The sequence below is a fragment of the Enhydra lutris genome, unplaced genomic scaffold (assembly GCF_002288905.1).
Source record: "Enhydra lutris kenyoni isolate GAN:26980312 unplaced genomic scaffold, ASM228890v2 scaffoldscaffold449, whole genome shotgun sequence".
Taxonomy (NCBI): Eukaryota; Metazoa; Chordata; class Mammalia; order Carnivora; family Mustelidae; genus Enhydra; species Enhydra lutris.
Genome location: NW_019154533.1, coordinates 59 through 18536, shown reverse-complemented (window position 1 = coordinate 18536; position 18478 = coordinate 59). Strand labels below are relative to the sequence as shown.

The following is an 18478-nucleotide window of genomic DNA, read 5'->3' as shown; positions in this document are numbered from 1 at the left end:
CAAGAATTATAGAAAAGTTGTTTTAAAAGCCTAATGAAGCTAGACTAGGTGTTTAGTCTATGATTCCATAATTTCTTCCTTAAAAATAGTACCTATAGCTATGTACGTTTCATTTCTATAGAAACCTAAGGTGGGGTTATCATACCAATTTCACCACTAGAGGCTGTAAACGTAGCAGGAGTGTGGCCTCAGGTGCCAGACTCCCTGGGTTTGAAACCCAGCTCTGCCAAATCCTAGCTTTTGGCCTTATTCACGTGTATTACTGTAGTACCCATTCTTAAGTTATTGTGACATGTAAATGAGTTAATATATGTGAAATGCTTGGAACAGTTTTTGGCACATAACCAAAGCCATATAAATGTTACCCAAGTTGCAAGTATAGCATTTTTAATTAGAACAGTACTTGGCTTTTGGTAAAAACTCAGTAAATGGGGGCGCCTGGGTGGCTCAGTGGGTTAAGCCTCTGCCTTCAGCTCAGGTCATGATCTCGGGGTCCTGGGATCGAGCCCCACTTTGGGCTCTCTGGAGCCTGCTTCCCCTCTCTCTCTCTCTCTCTCTGCCTGCCTCTCTGCGTACTTGTGATCTCTCTCTGTCAAATAAATAAATAAAAAATCTTAAAAAAAAAACCTCAGTAAATGTTAGCTATTTTAGAGGAGGTAGGAATAAGTATGTAGTTGCAAACATATTCCCAATTCCTTGGGTAAAGGTGGGAAGTTCATTCTAGAGAGGGAACTGGCTGCCAACTTAAAGCTAAGATAGAACCAATACTGGGCGAGGGTGCTAAATGACCCCTGGAAGCATTCTACAGAAGGGACTGAACATCAGTGTAACTTAGTTTTATAATAGCATCCATTAACATTAAGTGTTCTTATTTATAACCTGAAGTGTTGGTATCTGCAAGGAAATGATATAGCCTACACATAAGAACTGATTATGATCAGTTTCTCTGGGTGACAATAACAGCTCTGTGTTGGTGCTGTGAACGCACCTCCTAGATTCGGCTGCAGGAACGAAGGACTTACTCCCCACAACTGCTCGGAGCCCTATTCAGAGAGAGCTTTGGCTGAAGAGAGCTGCCTCACTCAAGGTCATCCCTTCCTTCTAGGGAAAGCACACACTCAGTTACTGATCAGTAATGGTATATAAAGGCCAGGACCTTTTGCTCTATCTTGGAACAGCTTTGAAGGACTATCCAAGCCCCAGAGGTTCCAGTGGATTAGCTGAAGGTTTTTCTGGGAGTGCATGGCAGATAAATTTCTTCTTTTGCTCAGTCCCCCTCCTTGCCCTTCTTTCATAGATGTTGACCCCAAGACAAATCCTTAATAAACTTCTTACACAACTGATCTCTATCTCAGGGCCTGCTTCCTTCAAGATCCTAATATACAAAAACCACTCCAAGCTCCTGCCTGCCTCAGAGCTTTGCAGATTATTAGTGCAGGAGTAATCACCAGTTGTTCCCTTTGCCTCGTTTTAATTTTCATTTTTCTGATCACTTGTGGGTTGAATATCTTTTCAATTGTTGCCTTTCTTTCTGGGGAAGCTGTTCTGTAACAGTTATGGCTACTCACTTCATCATCTCCATGAGGTTCCCCCACCCATCTTTGGGTTTCTGAGACACAATTAGCTTGGAGTGCAGATTTTCACATTTAGATGCAAAAGCATCTACTGCTGGGGCTAAAACTTCGTTGGTAATAATGCACTTGGCTTTCGAAGATTGCAGTCTGTAGAGAATGTCTTTCTGGGTCAGCTGAGTGGTTCCTGGAATTAAAACTGTCCCTGAAGGAGCAGAAGAAAACAACATATAGAAGGAAGGTTTTCTTTATCATGTTAGTTAGTTATAGATCGCTCCTGTGTCCTCTCTGTGTCTCAGAATGAGTTTGCCATTCAGTTTACCAGTCTAGGTAATCTATTTGCCTTCCTTTCATTATTCTGCTTTTGCCTTTCAAAGCATCTCAATATCTATGTCCCTTTTGACCGAACATGAAAGCATGTTAAAAGCTGGCTAATTTTCTTCTATCTGAAGACCATTCATAACATTCAGCTTGAAGACAGGGTTTTTTTTTTTTTCATTTTTTTGAAGACAGTTTTGACTGAAGAGTTATATTATCCAATATTTATAGGCTAAATGCCAGATGCTAGTGTAAGTGCTTTGCACGTTTTAACTTATTTAATCCCTACAAAAAAAAAAAAAAACGTAAAATCTATGAATAATTTGCCAAAGATCACTGGAGTAGAAAATAGCAGTGCAGGGATTGAACTCTGTAACCTGACCCCACAGCTGTACACGTAACTACTTCAGTCTAGCACCTTTTAAAACGTACATAAATGTTTTATGATTTCTTTCCAAAGGGAGGGATTGAGGCATTCATCTTTTCAGTGCTTCTACTTCTCCCTGCTGTAAATTACACTGTAAGTGTAGTATAATTGTTAAGAGTCTGTCCTGCAGCCAAACAGTCTTATCGGTTAGCCTTGGAAAAGCCACTTCATCTCCATGAGTCTTAGGTTCTACATCCGTATAATGGGGATTCTATAAGATTAATGAGGAGTAAATGAGTTAAAATGTGTAAAGAGTGCTGAATAAATTTTAGCTATTATTTTCTCAAAGGATTATTGGAATTTCAAGAATGTATCTGGATCTGTATCTATAGTTATACGTATCCATATCTATATCTCGGGCTCTACCACTCTCAAGTCCAGACCCTAGAGAGAGGGGTGGAAGTTATGCACTACGCAGTGGTGTCTACTCTTCCCAGCGTCACAGCAGGAATGGAAGATTGAAGAACATGTACCTGCTCATTCCTGGACTCTCAACACTGGCTTGTCTTTCCCTTTGGGGAAGGACAGTCCCCTCCAGTGGAGATATTCAGGAAACAGACAACCAGGATTGAAACCCAAAGTTCTTCAGAATATCTTTCTTTTCTAATCAGGCAATGCAGCATTGTTTATGAGTCTTTAACTCCAAGGTCATTCCTTAGAGATGATCCATCTGGGGATAATTAATTAGCCTACCATGGCCTAACAGTTTTCTATAATTTAAAGGCACTCTGTAAGAACAAGCCCACTGCCAGCATTTCATGCCTAGCAGAAGCGCTTTATTTAAACACATCACCCTTAGATAATTAATTCCTGCTAGTACATTATTCATATTCTATCTGTAAAGAAACTATTAATAGTGATCAGTCTTACCTATTAAAACTACTTCCTGTCCAAATTAGTCATTTAGGGAAACATTACATAGTCTCTTGCCAGGGAACAAAATGTTACTTTAAATCTTAGTGGGGGGACAATCGCTTCTTGGCCTTTTGGCTAAGATCAAGTGTAAATCTTGGGGAAGGCCTCTTATTACCATGTTGATGATATAGGGTGTACAAAATGATATTACCAATATGTACATTTGCATGAAGGGTCAAAAGACTCTGGTACTAGTAGTCTCTTCTCTCCCTGTTAACAGATCTACATGAAAAGACAAAGTTTTTCCAGAAGTTTGTTTGGTGGATGAAAAAAGTAACTTTTGTGATTCAATTTGGCAACAGGATTTGAAAGCCTAGCCTATCCACCCATCCATCTAGATGGTAGATAATGCTTATTTTCAGGATTGTTAGTAGATTAGATTTACCATTTACTGTCTCCCTTTCATTCTCCCTTCCAAGAGAATCTGCCTTCCTTTCTGCAATAACTATGTTTGTATCAGATGCACCTGCCTCTGACCACATCTGACTGGCCCAACCCAAGCCATGCCAGTCAGATTCTGCCTCAAGTATTTGATTTAAGAGACTGAGTAGATTGAGACATACAGAGTTAGGGGCTAAGGCATCTGTGTAGCAAACCAAGCCACATGTCAGGGAAAATGAAGGGGAGCAAAGAAATCATGTGTTAGTAGAAAGAAGTCAAAGGAACAGATGCTTAAGGGATACAGAGACAGGAGGCCCTATGGCTTCAAAGCAAAAGAAATGGAGAAAGAAGCCAGTTGCTCTGTCTGTATTTTTTGTCCCCTGTAGATCCTTCCGTAGATGTTCAATAATTTTCCTTCCTTACTGAACTAATATAAATGGATTTCCGGTCCTGGCAGTCCAACGTGTTGCCCCTTTACTAAGACAGTGAGCTTAAGCAGCATTCATGAAAGCTATCACTTTGTTTCAAGAAAAAAAAAACACTGTTAAAAGTGGGCTGCTACTCTAGTGTACAATTCATCGGTACATGTGATATGAGAACATGTAACTCAAATGCAGGTAATTATGATGAATTAAGAATGTTTACTCAATATAATTATTTATTAAAACAGTAGGGATATTAATTAATTCGACAAATATTTTACCGAGCATTTACTATATGCTGGTAATTGAAGGTACAGACATGACTATCTTAGTCATTGGCTTTTAGGAACATACATAGTCCTAGGGAAATGACAAATTTATTCCAAATAGACACTCAGACACTACAGTACAGGTTAAAATAGAAACATATACATGTTTTCTAGGGGATGTCAAAAAAGAAAGCACCTGAATTGGGACATCAGGGTAGGGTTGCCTGAGAAGTGACATTAGAGTTGAGACCTGAAAATCTAATAGAAGTTGTCCAAGTGGTTAGGTGTGAGGAAAAGGCTTTCCAAGCACAGGAAATAGTATGCACAAAATCCAGGAAAAGAGAAAGATCATGAACCTTATAGGAAGCCGTTTGATATGGCTGGAGCAGAGAGTATGAAAACAATGATGGGAGGAGATCAAACCTTCCGTGACACGCCTAAAGAAGTTCTGATTTTACATAGTAGGCAATGGAGAATTATTAAATAACATCAAGCAGCATACTGACAGGATAAAATATGCATTCTAGAAAGAACGCTAGCTATGGAGAGTGAATTGGATTGGAGTAAGGTATGGGCACACACAAGATCAGAAATAGGGAGACTTTTGGGCAAATCCATTCAGGAGATGCCAAACGTGTGAACTAAAGCAATGGCAATGGGATTGGAGAAGGAGGACGACTCTGGGGACATGTAGGAAGTCAGAGTTACAAGATGTAGGAACTGATTTGGAAGGAGGAGTAGCAGCTGCTTGCTTTGGGCACCAGATAAATGGCAATTAACCATGAGAGAAATAAAGGCATGAAATGAGAACTTTGAGTTTGTGGCTGCATTGAGTTTCAGATGACAGTGGGTCTATAGAAGGAAAACAGTGGTAGGTATGAGGGTATTCCATTGTTGATCGGCATTTGTTTAATAAACCTATTTCATTATGAAAAACCTAACTCATAGTTTAGGTCAAAAGATATGGTGTGTTACCAACACATTTCTAAGGTTCCTGAGAAGAATACTATATTGTATACAGTTCCTCAAATAATTTACCCAAATAACTGTCTCATGATTACTTACAGTTTTGGTAGATCTCCCATCCAGTCTACTTTAAATGTAATCAGATTTCAAACACTACTAACCTGTTCACAGACAGGCTACATTTGCAAGCCACCATTCTGGGATCTTGGGAAGAATCACAATTACTCTATCTCCTTTTTGCAGGGAACAGGCTTCTGTAAGTATATTGCAAATTTCCTAGAAAAAAATCCCAGTTCCTCAAAACTCCATCTCACTTCTCCATTTCCATTTATCCACCAGAAGGCTGGATTGGAAGGTCTCTTTCCAGCCTGAGGAAAGGCAAACCAGATGATTTAAAGCTCCTGATGCAGCTTAATTCTATTTTAACTGACTCAGTGAAATATTTTCTCAGAAGAAAATTCATAGGTCTTTAGTTAGATCTCATGGGGAAATTTGGAAATAACTCTGGGGTCTTCATTCTAGCTGTCAGGAGCCAGGTTTTTTTTTTTTTTTTTTTTAAGATTTTATTGATTTATTTGACAGAGAGAGAGATCACAAGTAGGCAAAGGAGGGGTGGAGGGAAGCAGGCTCCCCACTGAGTGGATAGCCTGATGCAGGGCTTGATCCCAGGACTCAATCCCAGGACCCTGAGGCCATGACCTGAGCTGAAGGCAGAGGTTTAACCCACTGAGCCACATAGGCACCCCTGTCAGGAGCCATGTTATTTTTCATTTAGCCTGACTGTTTTTCTTTCCAAAAAGTTAGAATTCTTGCATCCTTTTATGTTCTCTCATTGCTATATCTATACCTCATTCCCTACCATATCTGACCTTCATACTACTACTTTTTGGTATTTTTAAGAAGTTAACCTATAGAGGTGCCTGGGTGGCTCAGTGGGTTAAAGCCTCTGCCTTTGGCTCAGGTCATGATCTCAGGGTCCTGGGATCGAGCCCCACATCGGGCTCTCTGCTCAGCAGGAAGCCTGCTTCCTCCCTCTCTCTATGCCTGCCTCTCTGCCTACTTGTGATTTCTGTCTGTCAAATAAATAAATAAAATCTTAAAAAAAAAGAAGTTAACCTATAATCATACATTTTTATAAACCAGGCTTTCTCAACTATGAAACTATTAACATGTTGAGCCACATACTTTTTTGCTATGGGGGACTGTCCTGTGTATTAGAGGATACATAGCAGCATCCCTGGCCAAAATTGTTTCCAGACATTCGCCCTGGGGGCAAAATCACTTCTATCTGAGAAACTATAGTTGGACTGGCCCTTGTTCCTTACCTTTTCCACATTGGTCCATTCGTCCAGGACATCTTTAGCAAAGTTGAAATACTCTGGAATCTCCAGTCTGAATTCCTGTTTCATAGATTCATAATTGGAAAAATTCTGAGGTGAAACTGTTCTATAATCTTTATGTAGTACTCTCACAGAACCAGGGATTGCAAGGCGCTGAAAACACTTGGCAAGAAGTGATGTCTCCATGGTGACAAGAGCTAGCATCAGTCTTGCTGGATGTGTTAGCACTCAGGATTTCTACAGAAGCCGGTTCATCTAAAAGACAAGCTAATGAACATGCATTTGTCTCTGTCCTAAAGGTAGCCATACCACAAAGTAGCTAAGTTATATTATTATTATTATTTATAATCATCATACAAGTGCCATCTCTGAGCACTCAATATGTTTCGAACACCGTACTCAGTGCTTTACTTACATATGAATTATAGTAAATTTTCAGAGTAACTCTGTGAAGTGGATATTATCATCTCTGTTTACAGATAGAAAAAATTACTAAGAGGCTGTCTTAGTGAACTCTGGCCACCATAAGAAAATACTATAGACAGGCTGGTCAAAACAACATTTATTTCTCACAGTTCTGGAAGCTGGGAAGTCCAAGATCAACTGCTAGCCAATTCAGTTCCCCCATATGGGCTCTGTTCCTGACTTGCAGATGACAACTTTCTCTTTATGTACTCACATGGTAGAGAGAGTGAGAGCTCTGGTTTTTCTTCTTCTTCTATTAGGATACTAAGCCCATCATTGGGGCCTCACCCTTATGACCTCATCTAAACCTAATGACCTCCCAAGGACCCCACCTCCAAATACCATCACATTTTGGGGGTTAAGGTTTCAACATATGAATTTGGAGAGAGACACAAACATTCAGTACACAACAAAGGCACTAGCTGGATTTGAACCTAGAGCTGTCTGGTCCCAGCCCATTTTCCTGACTATGTACGGCATGCTATTGTCTCCCATATGCGTTTCGAAAGAAGTAAAGATCTTAGTCACCCAGTTACTCCCAGTGAAAGCAAAGATATCTAATATATTTCACCTGCATTTCAAAAGTTATAGAGACATGTTAAGGAGAAATTTCCACAGTGGATAATCCATAAGTGAAGAAATAGAGTAACCTAGTACCAATTAGGCATGAAAGAACTGTCAAAAATCGTTTAGTTTATAGGCTGTAGTTCCCATGCTCCCAAATAGGAGCCCACACAACCTTCGAGTCCAGACTTGGAGCTGCATTTACCAGAGATGTCATCATAGGTCTTTAACCTTTGGGACTTTTGTGGGGGAGGACCCTCCAGGCCACCTAGCCCTCCCTGTTTCTGTGGGAATTCATCTGATCATGATGTCATTTACCTGGCTGAGATCTCATAAACAAGGTTGTTAAAAACATGGTTCTAGAGATGATAGGGTTCTTCTTCATACTTTCTGTAATTTTCCAAATTTCCTACAATGAAATACTACTCTCACAATCATTAAATCATTTTTTTATAGAGGGAGGGGCAGAGGGAAGGGAGAGAGAGAATCTTAAGGAGGCCTCACTCATGGAGCCTAATGCAGGACTGGATCTCACAACCCTAAGATCCTGACCTAAGCTGACACTTAACCGACTGAGCCACCCAGGCACCCTATCATTAAGTCATTTTTAACTGCAGCTCTAGCTGTGCAGTATGTAAGGCAGTGTGGCTATGTGGAAGAGTTTCTGTATTGATGCATTGCCAAATAATGGATATCATCCATAAGTTTAATCCTAAATGGGCCTGGTGTTTAGGCGTTATGTAGCTGCACCCAATGCACTGGGAGATCTAGGTACTTCTGACCCTCCCACATCTTTATGTGACGACCTGACAAGTCGCTGAGCTTGAGTCCTCTGAGATCATCCGGTTTGAGCTCCTCATTTTTCAGAAAGAAAATGGAACCCCAGAGAGGGGTTCACTTCAATAGGTCATGTCAGAGTGAGAACTAGAACTCATGTCTGTGGATTCCCATTTCAGTGTTCTCTTTACTATAGTTCAATAGGATTCAGTAGAGCAGTGATTCTCAACTCTGGATGTGTATTTGAATCACCAGGAAAGCTTTTTTTTTTTTTTTTTTTTTTAAATACCAATGCCTGGGGCTTAGACCAATTAAATCAAAATCTCTAGGGGTGGGGGGCCAGGGCATCATATTTTTAAAAATTTCCTCAGAGGATGCTAATGTGCAATCAAGGTTGAGAATCACTGATCCAGAGGTGATCTGTGAGCCAGCAGATCAGCATCACCTGGAAGCTGGTGAGAAATGTACATTCTTGGGCACCTGGATGGCTCAGTCATTAAGCCTCTGCCTTTGGCTCAGGTCATGATCTCAGGGTCCTGGATAGAGCCCCACATCAGGTTCCTGCTCGGTGGGAAGCCTGCTTCTCCCTCTGCCCCTCCCCTGCTTGTGTGCACTCTCTCTCTCCCTCTCTCTCAAATAAATAAATAAATAACTTTTAAAATATTTATTTGACAGAGAAAGACGCAGTGAGAGAGGGAACACAAGCGGAGGGAGTGGGAGAGAGAGAAGCAGGCTTCCCGCTGAGCAGGGAACCTCTATCAGAGCAGGAACCTCTATCAGAGAGTTGTCACAAAGATTAAATGAGATATAATGCAGGCAAAGTGCTTATCATGGTGTCTTGCCTATTACTACCCACCCACTGGAGTAGGGGTCAGCAAACGTTTTCTGTAACAGTCCAGATAGTAAATATGGCTTTGTGCCCTATATGGTCTCTGTGGCAACAGTTTACCTCAACTCTGGTTGAGATAGCAGCCACTGACAGACAATACAGGACTAAACGGGCATGGCTGTGTTCCAAACAAAACCTATTTATGGATATTAAAACTTGAACTTCATGCAATTTTCTTTTTTTTTTTTAAGATTTATTTATTTGAGAGAGAGAGAAAGCACATGCAGGGAATATTCAGACCCCAGAACCCACACTCCTTGGCTCATGGCCCCTTCCTTCGACAAAGCCGGCAATCCCATCGCTCGGAACACGGCTTCCATTGTGCATCTGCTTCTTTGATTCCGGCTTTCCTGTCTCCCTCCTCCACTGATAAGGACCCCTGTGAGGAGGCATCTCCAGGTCAGATGCTAACAGCCTCGCTTCCATCTGTACTCTCAGTCCCTTCTGCGTGACATAGCGTGTCCCCCTGCTGCTTTCGTTCACTGTGCCAATGACTAACAGGCTGTAGAGGGCCTGTTAACCCTTGTGTGACAAACAACACTGTGTGTTATCGAATGCCTGCATCTGTCTACACTTAAAGACGCCCTCCCGCTTATCTTTGTACTTAAACTATAATGGAGGTCTACTTTACAAATAGCCAATGTTCAAAGAGAAAGCTGGTTTTACCTTTTTTTTTTAAGCTTTTATTTATTTATTTGACAGACAGAGATCACAAGTAGGCAAAGAGGCAGACAGAGAGAGCGGGGGAAGCAGGCTCCCTACTGAGCAGAGAGCCCAATGTGGGGCTCGATACCAGGACCCTGAGATCATGACCTGAGCTGAAGGCAGAGGCTTAACCCACTGAGCCACCCACGTGCCCCTGGTTTTACCTTTTATAGATCTGAGAACTTATTATTTGCTCAGGGAAGGAAAGGAAAGGGAAGGGATATTTGCTTAAATTTGACTTATGTTCTAGTATCTTCTATATAAGGAATGGATATTATGCCTGAAATGGTATTTTCTTTACAAAAGAAAAGTGAAATACTTTTCAAATGCATGCTCCTTTGTTTCCTATCCCTAATGCATAGATGGGCATTAAAATTGTTTGGTGTGTTTTTAAGACATTGCTCTATTTATAACACTGTCCTAATGGGTGGACTAAATCTTTAGAATCCTCATTATTCTACAGCCAGAAGAGTGTTATGGGCCAACTTATGCCAGACAGCGTGGCAGGGCTAACATCTGGGATAATATTACCAGCAACTCTACATTTGGAGTAATAAAGTGGAAGGATATGGCTGTGAAGAGCCTTTTTATGACTCTGTTATACTCTAGCAAATTAATATTAGTGTGTTTCTTTCTTAGCGTTCTTCCTCTGTGTGTCTAGAACATTACCAAAGTCTCTCACTGTATAAGTCTGATCCTCTCTAAATGAAGAAATTGCCACAATATGCAAGAACTTAAAGACAGTTCCCTGGAATGGACTCATTTACATGAGAAGGGGTCCCATGCCTCTGGAGAGTTCGAACAGGACAGGTGTCTGAGGCCTACTTGTGGTCTACCTGAATGCACCTCCTGCTATGTCTCATAGATCTTTAACAGTGCTAGGCGAGCATCGGCTACTTGAGTGACCGTGTCAACATGCTGAAAGGTGGACAGGCTTTCAGCATATGTAAGAAGTCACTAGACGTCCTGGTTTGAGTCATCAAGTACCTGATAGACCTCCTTATCAGGTCAGGCACTGCTCCTTCATTGCACTTGTAACCGTTGTAATGATGTCCTTATTTGCCATTCAGATATTTAAATCCCTTTTAAAAATATTTTATTTATTTATTTGAAAGAGAAAGAGAGCACACAAGCAGGGAGCTGGGCGGAGGGAGAGGGAGAAGCAGGGAGCCCAATGAGGGGCTCAATGCCCAGGATCATGACCTGTGCAGAAGGCAGACACTTAAAGACCAGGCCACCCAGGTGACCCCTTCGCTAAAAGCCTTCTTTTAGCGAAGAGTCGTTAATTCTAGTTCCAGCTGTGGCAGGAGGAACTGAACACAGGTCATTGCGAACATGGACAAACCTTGCTGATGGGAAATCCAGATTCTCATGAGAGAGGCAGGGATCACACATGTGAGCCAACCTAGACTCAGCAAATAGGGGACAAATGAATGAATGAAGGAATGGGCTCTTGCCCTATGGCCACTCCCCCCAGACACTTCCATCAAACTTTGCTCCTCCGCTCGTGGGTCTCAGGCTGCTCAGCCCTTCCAGGTTACTGACATTCCTTAGGAAGTAACCGTCCTGTGTATAAGTGGGCTCTTCAAGGTCAGGCTCAATTAATGTTTGCGGACTCTGCCACACCCTCACCCATGGCATCGTGTTCATCAAATGGCATGCAATTACATGCTTTTACTTGCCCTATAATTTCCTCCTTGAGATCCACAGGCCTGACTCACAAATGCAGGTGCCAAACCAGAAGGAACCTCAGAAGCTTTCCTGCACACCCTCACCCCCCACCTAGAGCAGTGGCCTCCCCAACTCCAGGCATGATGATGTAAATGTTAATGAACAAGGAGCATGCACATGACTTTCATCTCGCCATTTGATGAGGATGGTGGCTCTGGACATGGGTCAGTTGGGTCATTTAGTTAAAAGTAGGGGCTAATGAGACCAAGATAGAGACCTGGGCCCCTTATGGCCAATTAACTCTGAGCAAAGAGAAAAACTCATTTCCATGGTCAAAGCTACCCTCTTCAGCACAGTTAGCTATTCCATAAGTGTGTGATGTTGACCCCAAAGGGGAGCAGAGGGGAGAACGAGGGGCAGCTCAGCCACACTGCACCCCCCGGCCCCGAAAAGCAGCCAGCATCGCACAGGTGCTCGTGCACACACTGGGGGCCCTTCCCCACTCAGGAATAACAGATCCTTGTGTCCTTAAGCCTGGAATCCCAGTGAGAAGCGGCTTTGGAGGTCATGTTTCTAAACCTTTGGCTTCATTGAGGCCCTGATTTCACTGCTTTGTTGGCGACCCACAGTATAAACAGGCTTTTGGATAAAACTACTTTTTGCCACAAATAAGTCAACAGAATCTTAACCTCCTTGGTTTGTAAGGAACCCTACAGGTCGCTCCCTTCAGTGAGCCGTCCAACACCAACCCACCAGCAGACGAGCAGGTGCTGGATGTGTTCTGCATTGTCCCCGGGCTGAGAGAGGCAGGGGCTCTCATCGCAGGGAAACCCCAGCAGTTAGCTCAGCCCATGGGAGGAGCTAACGTCTCTCCTCTGCGTCGGCATCTTCTGTGGATGAATTTTACACATGAAAATCCAAATCCACACATGGACACAGAATGTTCCTGTCACAGAATCCTCTGCGGTAAGATGCTAACGCAGTATTTTATCCAGATACATGTTTTCCTAACCCCCAAGACCACCCCTTTCCAGGAAAGCACCCGTCACAGAAGACGCAGCAGCCTGGACGCCACTACCACTGGCGGTGGCGAGTTCTGCCTGCGTCCTGCTAGGGCAGGTGGACCTCTGGGATGCTAGAGCATCTCTGATATGTAACTTCCTTCTGTCTGAGTTTGTAGTCACTATACACCAGGGCCAGACACACAGTGGAGATGTCAAACTGCGGCTAGGGGAGGTGCCCCCGCGGGCTCCGCCACCCCTGGATGGCGATTCGGGGGTTTCAGGCCATGACCACTGCATGGCAGCATTGTGTTAAGCCAAGCTCCAGTTCCCATGAAGGCTGTGGGCTCTAACCCAGCAGCCCTATAACCGTCTGCCTATGTGTATATGCTGTGCAACCACAGACACCTGCGACATGTAAGCTCTTGAGCATCTAAACATTGGTAACATTCAATAAACTCAGAGCAGGCCTGTTAAACAAATGGCCTTGAAGACTTCAGGGGCATAAAGACTATAGGAACATTTGTTAAAACTCATTATTCTGGGCCCTGGCATCAGAAGTTTTACTTCCTTGGGTCTGAGGAAGAGCCTAGAAATGATAATTTTTAGCAAGCTCATTATTTCAATCCGATGCTAGCTGTCTTGCAAACCACCCTTTGGTAAACCGTGTTCTGAGTCAGGTTCATGATTTTCTTTGCTAAAAATTTTGCACTGGAATCAGCTTTAAAATTTAATAAACTGAGTCAGGGACCCTAAAATTATTGTGTTTCTTCTAAATATTTCTAAATTCCAAGGATCAAAATATACATGAATTCATAATTCCTGAATTAAAAAAAAACAAAAACAAAACAAAAAAGCTAATGAAGAAAATGACATTCTCGTGTCCCTGCCTTGCTGCGTCCTGATGACTGCCTGCTACAAATGGGGACTCACCCTGGGTTTTCAAGTGAGCTGCACGTGTGCCCACTAAGGAATGATTACAAACTGTAATCGGCTTGAATTAAAGCTGAGTGTAAAAATTAAAGCTTTAAAATTAAAATTGAAAAAAATTAAATTTAAATTTTAAAATTTTAAATAAAAAAACAAAAACAAAAAACTAACGCCTTTGTAAAAGGCTTGAATTAGCATGGATTCACCACAAAGCAGAGAGCCATGCATGTTCAGTGTGATGGGCGTGCAAGATGGGCCCAAGCCATCCCCATAGCTGCAGAGCTCAGAACCACTTTGAAATAAGACCAGGCCAGGTCCCAGCCAAAGAGGTGTGTGGCCAAGGATCATTTGCTGTGTTTTTCTCTTTTGACACACAGAGTATCTTCTGGTTGTCTCTAATGCAGTCACTAAAGCAGACTTGAGAAGGACCAGAGACCCAGGCTGGTCTGGAAGGACCACCAGACTCCCCAGCCACATCCCTCCTACTTACCTGCCCCCACACCCCTGAGCCCATTCAACCCATCCCCTTGTCTTCCTGTAGAGCTTCATACATTGAGACAGACACAAGTTATAATTCTGGCTTTCCCTTTCTCTGGAAAAAAAAAAAATTCTGCCTTGCTCTTCCACTACCAATGGAAGCCACCAAAGTCATGTTTCCCACAAGGAAATATGGCCCCTCTGCCTACACAGAGAGGTGGCATCCCTTTGAGGCTCCTGGAATGGTCAGGGGGGCACAAGTCTTCTCCCCTTCTAGACTCAGAAATTTCTGAAGTCAAAGAACATGTATTTTCATCCTTCAGGCCCAATTCTTGGAAAAATATGAAGCTTTTCATAAATATTGCTGGATGAAGTAACCAATAAATGATTCCCTCATTTTTGCTACTTAAGCCTTTAAAATTACATGAGATGAAAAGGTAATTATCACAGGTTGCTGTACCCACTCATTCAGCACTTCCCTCATAACACCAGTGCGCACATCCTCTAGTGTCTGACTCTCCTCTCCAGGATTTTCTCGGGTATTCCCCAAAGGAACCAAGAGCTCCTCAGAGAAATAAATGTTTCTTTTTTTCCCTTTTAGCTAAGCACTTTTCTCTGCTGCAAGAAGCATTGTGCGTTGATCCCGTCTCTAATATGTTAAGAGGTAATGGTGTCTGAGTCCCTCTGGAATAGAACTTCAGTTCCAAAGGTTTTGAAGGGAAATGAGAGGCAGCTGATCTTGGGCCAAGTATTTATCCTTAATGAAATGAGGTGAAATGAGGCAAACAATTATGGAATTAGCTAGGAAGGGAATTTAGTTTTATAATAAAATTACTCAAGTTGCAGATAATATTAATTGTGAATAATTAAGCTCAGGATTTGCCATTTCCTCAGTGTCATGAATGAGCAGAGAGGAAAGCTGCTCTCCAGCGCATGGAAATGATGTCAGCTGTTCTGCTCCATTCTCCTCCCCTTCAAGGCTTTACCGTCGGCAGTATGGAAGACATTGCTCTTACGTCAGAAGCCGAAAGATTTAGACTTTCTGCTCAGTGAATATTTATTGGATGGATAAACAAAACACTTTAAACCTACATAAATATCACTTTAAAACCTCTTCATTACTTCCTACCAATGACTCAAACTGAAGTATTTGACATTTGTCCAAAGATTTCATAGTATAGGGTCTTGTTGTTGTTGTTGTTTAAGAATAAAATATGAAAGTACTTACTTACACTGATTCTGAAGATGAACTAGCTCTTTTTTGTGCATTCAAGTTGGGGGAACATTAAATGATCACAATGCGGTGTCTCACAAATTTGGGTACTTAAAATAATTTTCTCTGAGCTTTCACTAAATGTTCAACAAATAAAAACTCACATTACACATTTTTTAAAATTAAAAGTCCCAGGAAGCCTTTCTAAACAAGAGTTTGTTGATTGACTCTGATTCCAGCTTGTAACAGCCCCCTCCATCCAGCTCCTTCTCTGGGGAGAACCTGGCACAGATGAGTGGAGAGGTGACCTTTCCTATCGCCGTGCACATGGTAAGCGAGAGGTCCCATGGCCTACACCAAGGATAGCTCATATGCTGCAGACTTGATGAAGCTCAGTCCGGACAGGCCTGCGACGCTACCTCAGCACACTAATATGTTTGCTAAACTGATCAATAAGAAGATTGATAAGTCTTCTACTAGGTTAAGTTAATCTTATTGATCAGCCTCGCAAATATATTGCTTTCCTTGGGCAGCCCGCCCTGCAGTTCCTCTCCCCACCCAGAGTCCTGGTTGTCTGGTGCTATCAAGAAGAGAAGTAGAACAACATTTTCTACATTAAATGCTGCCATTACATCAGGATCATCTCTGCCAGCAACAAATATTTCCTAGAGTAGAGGATTTATAACTGGTGGGCGCCTGACTAATTTTTCTGTGGGTTAGAATATTGATAATGATCTGGGCTCTTCCTCACTCACACTTCGCATGTAGATTTTAAAGTAATAGTAGTTATAAATGGAATGATAGTAAGTGCATCTCCCGCAACAGTGCCCGGAGCAAAGATCCTTAAAAATAAGACGACAAACAAAGCGAAAACAAAGTGTACGCCCAGTCTTCCCATTTCACTCTTTTTCTTATTAAGGGAGGATTAAAAGTAGGGTGGATGGGGGGCGCCTGGGTGGCTCAGTGGGTTAAAGCCTCTGCCTTCGGCTGAGGTCATGGTCCCAGTGTCCTGGGATCGAGCCCCACATCAGCTCTCTGCTCAGCAGGGAACCTGCCTCCTCCTCTCTCTCTCTGCCTGCCTCTCTGCCTACTTGTGATCTCTATCTGTCAAATAAATAAATAAAATCTTAAAAAAAAAAAAAAAAGGTAGGGCGGATGGAAGGAGCCTGGCAGGCTAGATGGGAGCGCCAGGGGAGCGCACTGATGGCAGACAAACCCAACAAGAAGACTTAGTGTGGGAGCTCAGTGGGGTCAGGCCACGGCTCCGGTGCAAGCCACTTCACTTCCCATTACCTTGGCAAGTCGCTCTGTGACCTTGGGCAATCGGTGATCTGTGCTCCTAGATATTTTGAGAATGAATGACAGCAAGCTTCCAGAAAGCTCCATGGCAAAGAAAATTTGAGGCTGAAAACATAAAGCATTGTGGTCGCATGGAAGAAGGGCAGGTTCAATGCCCAGGTGCTGTCAGAGCCCAGATATGCCAGCCCTGGGTGCGGTGGGAGGGACCCGCCGGCAGGTGTCCAGAGGGCTCCACTGAATCACAAGGAAGCAGTGGTGCTGGGGCCTTTGAGCAGAAGCTTGAAAGGCTCCAGGAAGCTCTGGAAAGTATGGTGTCAGGTAAAGCCAGAGGAATGTGGTATTTCAGGAGTTACAGATCCAGGTGTTATGCCCCATGGCCAGAGAGCAGCACCAATAGCCTTCAAACACAAGAGACCCATCATAGCCTTGGGACAGACCAGCTAGTGAGGGGTGACTCACCAGGTCAACTGAGTCTGATGGCAGTGTGTGCGAGTGGACAGGCCACCTTGATGGAAAAATATGATTTCTGGTAAGTGGGTCGTATATTGGGGGAAGTTATTGCATTTCATGTATAAGCAAGGCTATTGTCTAAATGGGAATTAGGGTCTCCAGGAAAATGCTTAGACAGCAAATGGGAGACAGTTTTTGACCTCCCCTCTTCCACCAACCTTCCTTGACTCCTCCACCCTGCACTTCTCCACTGTGACGGAGGAGACCAGGAGGGTTGGGAGTTGGAGGGAAACCAAACCCCCAGATCTCAGTGACTTATGGCAAGAGGTGGGACAAGAGAGCTCGCAGTCCTAAAAAGAATAAGGTGACTCGGTGTTTCGTTGGGTTAATCATAAGGCTCATGGTTTTGATTCAGGTCATGGTCTCAATGTCCTGAGACTGAGCTCCTCATAGAGATGTTTTAGGTGACAGGGCTTAGGATATTAGGGCACGTAGGATATAGGATGCAGTACTGTGCAACAGAAGGGGATCACATCAAAGTCCTGCATCAGTAAAGGGCTCAATGGCTGTGATAAATGACTAGCCTTCTGGAATGGTGTGCAGCACAGAGAGGCCACTGTTCCTGACCCTGGAGGGGCCCCAAAGATGTGTTCCATCAAAACAAAAGGGCAGAGCAAGAGACATAGTACCATGGGCCAAAGGTCCCTTTGGATGAAAGTCTCCCAACTCACCATGATCATGTGCAAGACTTGCAGAACTTGGGGAAGGACTATTGGGCCAATGGGGACACCTGGGAGCATGGGTTTTAAAATGCATAGCACAGTGCAAAAGGATTCTAGATGAATGGGATGAGACATGGTTTAAAGTCTCTTTAATGATATTCCTATAAATATGTGTACTCTGCTTCTGTCCAAGGCATGGGCAGGACCATGAGGGCAAGTTTGGAGAAGACATGGGATGCAGGTTCATGTGAGTACAGAACTCTAAGAGCCCAGGCTGGCTTCTAGGAAGCGGGCCTTTGTGCTGCATCGGCCTCCTGGGGGTTGGTTTTCCCCAGCACCTGCACTCACCTTGAGCCAGCGCTGGACTCTGTTGGCAGTGTGGGGCACCTTCTTGTCCTTCAAGAAGGTAGAGCAGGGGATCTCATCATTTAGCTCCTGCCCCATCTCCTTTGTAGACCTCTGCAAAGACAGTGCCCAGCAGCCAGGCAGGAGGCCTCAGAGCCCTGTCTGGTTGCTTTTGCTGGTCTTCAGACTCACGGCACTCCAGACACACCACACCCTACGATGCACACACCTCCACCAAGGAGAGAAACGTGGCACAGCTTCAGGGCCTTGGATGTGCTTTGGCAAAGGTAAGAGGCACCGCAGGAATCCTCTTTCCAACCTGCCCACCATGAGATTGGTGTGAACAAGAAGGGATCACCAG

At 43.3% G+C, this 18478-nt stretch overlaps 1 pseudogene; it reads right to left on the bottom strand.

The window, feature by feature from the left end:
• Positions 1-1568: 1568 nt before the first annotated feature.
• LOC111140299 lies at positions 1569-18216 on the bottom strand (annotated as a pseudogene).
• Positions 18217-18478: the final 262 nt, after the last annotated feature.